This window comes from Zea mays, chromosome 1 (assembly GCF_902167145.1).
Source record: "Zea mays cultivar B73 chromosome 1, Zm-B73-REFERENCE-NAM-5.0, whole genome shotgun sequence".
NCBI lineage: Eukaryota > Viridiplantae > Streptophyta > Magnoliopsida > Poales > Poaceae > Zea > Zea mays.
The window spans coordinates 119,177,336-119,182,868 of record NC_050096.1 but is presented as its reverse complement, the minus strand read 5'-3'; the positions used below and the strand labels follow the sequence as shown (position 1 = coordinate 119,182,868).

The window sequence follows — 5,533 nt, the reverse complement described above, 5'->3', positions numbered from 1 at the left end:
GTCTTATCCAACACGCTCCAAGGTCCTCCCCCTATGACACGGGGGTTGGGTCCCACGCGTCATGCAAGCTGGCCCAGGGCAGAAGAAGCCAAACCGCCGCGCGCGGTGCGCGTAACTGCCCAGTGGTTACGAGCGCTCCTCCCCTTTCGCCCAAACCAGCGGGTGAAAGGACAGACCGCCATGCAGGCGGCATGCAACCGCACCAAGGGGGTGCACCCTTTCGACTTCGACACGTCCAGCATGGAGGCCCAGGCCCACATGTTATGTAACCGGTGCGCCGGTTACTACGTGCGAGAAACTGCACCGCCACTCGCGCCAGTACCGCGCCTTCTCGACTGCGGAACCGGTGCCGCGACTCGAGGCGACCCTGCGCATGACTCGACAGTGCCAACCGAGCACATCGGTCACGGGTCAGTTAGCCGCGGGAGAAGGCGCGATGGTCGATACGGCCAGAAATGGGCCGGCAGTAATGGCGGTGGCAGGCGGGTGGAGGCAGCAGTCAAGTCGTCAGCAAGCTCACGTTCCCTCCTGGGACAGCGAGAGAGCCCTCTCCCACGGTGTGAAGACGAACATCTCGCGCACGCACAATGGCTGCCCCGCGAACCACTCGTCCCGTCGCATTAACTCTACGGCAGGACAGGCGGCACCTTTGGCAGGCGAAGCAGGCAACGCTTCACCTCCGCCATAATGACCGCGTCAAAAAAGGTGTGCCACGTCATTCGATTTCGTATCCTTTTCCACTTCCTCTTTCTCTCTCTTGCCACAGGGATCGGAAAAGGGGATACTCCGAAAGGGATCCTTCTCAGCGAAGGAAGCGGGCCCCGCACTACACCAAAATAGTGAACTTCCTAGAGCCTAAACTCTAGGAAGTTAGCCCTAAACTCTAGGAAGTTAGTGAAACCCTCGGAAGTAAAGCTATCCCGTCGAAAGTTTGGCTCTCGGAATTTTTTTGTCGGAAGTTAGCTTAACTTCCTAGAGCCCTCTAGGAAGTTAGCTAACTTCCTAGAGCTAGCGGTCCCTCTCGGAAGTTAGTAGGTTCACGCCGTTTAGGAATTACGCGCCGTCAGCCTGCTAACTTCCTACGGCTTACTGTAGCCTCTAGGAAGTTAGCTGACTAACTTCCTACGGCTTTTATAGCCTCTAGAAAGTTAACTTGACCAATGTTTGTTGTTACCTACTGATAGTTGTTATTAACACTAATATACAACTAATTAGCATTCGACAAGGACATATTCATAGAATAGATATTATCACAAAAGCACCACAAAACATATATTTTATACACATAATCACATAGACATACACACTTCATTAACATTCCACAATGAAATATCCACATATCCCATAAACACAAAAAATTGTACAACTAGATCACTGAATTTGCCACACATCTTATTGTGTTTTACACATATTTGCTAACGCTTTACAAAACCATTCTTAAAAGAACTAATGATTCAAGTGATTCACAAAAGCCTTCACAAAACCACTTGCAAGCTTCTTGTATCCTATTATTTCAAGACAGAAGCTTTCATTGTCCAGCACATCCTAGAAAAAATAACAACACTTAGTAGCAGCTACTTTGCAAATAAAAATACAATACTATTTTGCAGGTGAAGCAATTTATTTGTTAATAAAATACCTCCACTAGACGGTTAGTCACATGCAGGGAAAATAGATTGAACATCATGACGATACAGGTGTAACTATTTTCTCCTACCAAAGGTCGAAATTTTGGAAGTTTAATTTGATGCTTTCTAAAAGAACAACTATTTTAGAAACTAAGGTCATATCTATATAGCGATAAAATTATGACAAGAGTAACAAGCCATGAAATGGTGAAAACATGTGTATGTTAATGTATTGTTAGTGAACATACCTTACCCATGGTACTTCGTTGGCGGCTCTGTCCAACCAATTCATACGTTTTGCATCAAAGTAACAGACTGTGCGCATTCCAGTCCAAACACCTGCATCAAAAATAATTGTTGTTTAAGTAGAAAGCATAGAACTATCATTACCAAATAATGTTACAAATGCCAACAATTCTTCTTGGATTCCCAAGGCCATGCATATTCGACAAGTGGCATAACATTAAATAGTATAGTCAAACAAAATGTGATGTCAGAAGTATGTCAAATATGTATTAGTTTTTATTTTCCTTTCTGACTAATAGATATATATCTGATGTAAAGAAACTGTATAAAATCAAGCAAACGGAGGACATGTCGGCTGCTTAATTCTAACTTATTGCAGATCACATTAATATAAACAAGGTAACTGAATGTTTGTGACATGAACATCAATTATCTTCAAATGTCTCACCAAACTATTTGCATATCAAGATATCTAAGGTAATGATATCCCACCAGACCTCATTAAAATTGGGCAACATATACTCCACGACCCTGGTGGCCAATCCTACTAAAATGCATCCACAGAAAAGAAATCGTTGTCACTTGAATCAGTGTGCAATGACAGATAGCTACAAACCACTACAATTAAAACACATGCCCAATTTTAGTAAACAATCTAGATTCAGTCTAGTCAAGCATAACAGAGTTTCAACCGATCATTTGAAAATGTGAATCAATCAAATAACTGCACAAAATACTATGCAGAACATGGCACTCACCTTGCTCGAAACTGACATGTGATCCACCTCCTTATCTAAGTCATCCTCATATAAATCATCGTAGGCATAGAGAGCATACCTAGCGCTCTACTGCAAGAAATGCTCCATGCGTGTAGAAACATTTCATAATATATGTGAGATAGTAGCATATTGTTGTCCATTAATGATGGCAATGGAAAGTACCCAGCTTCGACACTATATGGTTTATTTGGATATTCATAAAACAATTTATTTCGATATATATACATATATATATATATATATATATATATATATATATATATATATATATATATATATATATATATATATATATAATTTGCCTCATCTAGTTATACCTGATAACATAGTTTAATTGGCCGAACTACATAGATAACATGATATAACCAAACAGGTGTGTCACACATCATCAAGATTTTATTTTTTGGTGAAAAGAAAAACAACGAAAGACCGGTTCAAAACAACAACTAAGAGTGCATGGGCAGTTGAGGTTTATGTCATATTAGGTTATTTAAAATTTTCCAGCCTATTGAGATAATACCAGCACAATCATAAATAAATATTTACCTAAATACCAATACCTCCTTCATTACGAAATGGTTGAATAGGAAACTAACCACTGAACTAGTGCAGTATGTTGTGGAAGACAACATGGAACAATAGTAATTTACCAAAGTGATACAGTAAACATGCAGAGGTGATTACAAAATGGAAGAGGACCCATTAGTCGAGGCAAGAACTGGCGCATAAAATCAATTATAAAATCAATATGACTCACATACTGGACTGATATAGTGGGCGGCGATGGAGGATTGAGCGAGCGCCCGTCCACCGGCCAATCCAGTGGCCACGCCGTCTGCGATGCCGACGCCGCAGCAGATGGTGGTGGTGCGGGCTGCATCTCCATCTACATCTCCCTCTTGATGTCAGGTGGGTCCACCAACAGCGCCATCAATATCTGAGCATGAACGAGAGCACGAGAATAGATATCTGAAGCAAGATGCTAATCCCCACCAGCTGCTCCTCCACCATCCCGATCCCGTGGCAAAGAAAAATGCAGGTAACACAGATCTAGGACCAGAAATGGCAAAGGGACAGTGGCAGGTGTGGCGGATGGCTATACCACCTCATTGGCGATCTTGCACTTGTAGGGGAGGAAACATTTGATGGTGAGCGACGGGGTGCCATTGGGAGGGGAGAGTCGAGCGGCGGCGGCGAGTGCATGTGTGCATTGGCAAGGGAGAGCCGAGCGGCGGCGGCGGCTGCGTTAGGGATAGGAGGAGAAAAGGGAAAGGCAGAGGCAAGGGTCATACAGGCCGTCTGTGAGCCTGACTTTAACGTCGTTAGCGGTATTCAGCTAACTTCCGAGAGGGGAGGGGACTGCCATAGGAAGTTATGAACTTTCTAGAGGCACTTCTACAAGCCATAGGAAGGTTAGTAACTTCCGAGAGACACAACTACAGGCTGTAGGAAGATTATTAACTTCCGAGAGTGCCTACGTGGCCGTCGGAAGCTATTAACTTCCTATGGTTTCTTTATAAACCCGTAGGAAGTTAGTACGCCGTAGGAAGTTTCAATTTTTGGTGTAGTGCCGAGCCCACTACTGATCAGAGGTTCGAAGGCTGACCCCTCAGAAGGGTTCAACAGCCGCCTCAAAGCACTCGGGCTCCGCGCCCACTACTGGTCAGAGGTTCGAAGGCTGGCCCCTCGGAAGGGTTCAACGGCCGCCTCAGGCCACTCGGGCTCTGCGCCCACTACTAATCAAGGGTTCGTAGGCTGGCCCCGAAGGGTTCTGACAGCCGCCTCAGAGCACGCAGAGCGAGGGATGACCCTGGGTACGTTTGATACATAACCAAGGCTCCGGCTACGCTCCCGAGGTACCCTAGGACATTTTTGAGACCGACGGGAACGATTTTGTAACGGAATCCCACCAGAGGGAGGCATCGAGCCCTCGGACCCCGTCAAAAGGGGACCAGGTCCGGCAAATCACCCGCAGGTACTTTTGGAGCGCGCCTTCGGGCCACTAGCCGACCCCTAACGAATGGGGCACGGGCGTCCACTCGGATTACCCGTTAGCAACTCACTGGAGACACCATGTTCGGCGCCCTCCGAGGGCAACATGGCTCTTTCCCCCCCTCCTCCTTGCGGAAAGGCGATGCAGGGGCGTATGTAAAAAGCCGAGTCTGTCCCTGACCGTCCTCTCGCTCTGTGCGGAGGCTCGGGGGCTGCTCTCGCAAACCCGACTCCGACCAAACCGTTGACAGCGTCAACATACCAGCCCGAGAACTTGGGACTCGACTATGCACCCGGGCTACGGCCAGTTCGCATGAGGGAACAACCAAACCGGCCGAAGCATCACGAAACGCGCTAAGACCTCGAAGGAGTCAAACCACTCCTCTGAGGCCTCGGGGGCTACACCCGGCGGGTGCGCTCGCGCGCACCCACCGGAATGAAACGCAACCGAGAAAGGTCGGTCCCCTTGCAAAAAAGTGCGACAAAAGCCTCCAAGCGAGTATCAACACTCCCTTCGAGGCTCGGGGGCTACTGTCGGGGACCATAATTAGGGGTACCCCCAAGACTCCTAATCTCAGCTGGTAACCCCCATCAGCACAAAGCTGCAAAGGCCTGATGGGCGCGATTAAGGTCAAGGCTCAATCTGCTCAAAGGACACGATCTCGCCTCACCCGAGCCCAGCCTCGGGCAAGGGCAGACGACCCCGGAGGATTCACGTCTCGCTCGAGGGCCCCCTCAAGCAACGGACACACCTTCGGCTCGCCCGAGGCCCAGTCTTCGCCGAGAAGCAACCTTGGCCAGATCGCCACGCCGACTGACCGTATCGCAGGAGCATTTAATGCAAGGATCGCCTGACACCTTATCCTGACGAGCGCTCTTCAGTCGACA

The 5,533-nt window shown here is 47.6% G+C and overlaps 1 long non-coding RNA gene across 5 annotated transcripts; it reads right to left on the bottom strand.

The window, feature by feature from the left end:
- Positions 1-1,247: 1,247 nt before the first annotated feature.
- Positions 1,248-3,996, bottom strand: LOC109943442 (uncharacterized). 5 transcript variants are annotated; one of them, XR_004855314.1, is made up of 3 exons: positions 3,756-3,996; positions 1,877-3,590; positions 1,248-1,545 (listed from the first exon to the last, which is right to left on the bottom strand). It is a non-coding gene; the product is annotated as an uncharacterized lncRNA (long non-coding RNA). The 5 variants fall into 5 exon arrangements; XR_004855313.1 differs by having other exon boundaries at positions 3,759-3,996; XR_002749662.2 differs by having other exon boundaries at positions 1,877-1,967; positions 2,633-3,976.
- Between the last annotated feature and the right edge of the window lie 1,537 nt (positions 3,997-5,533).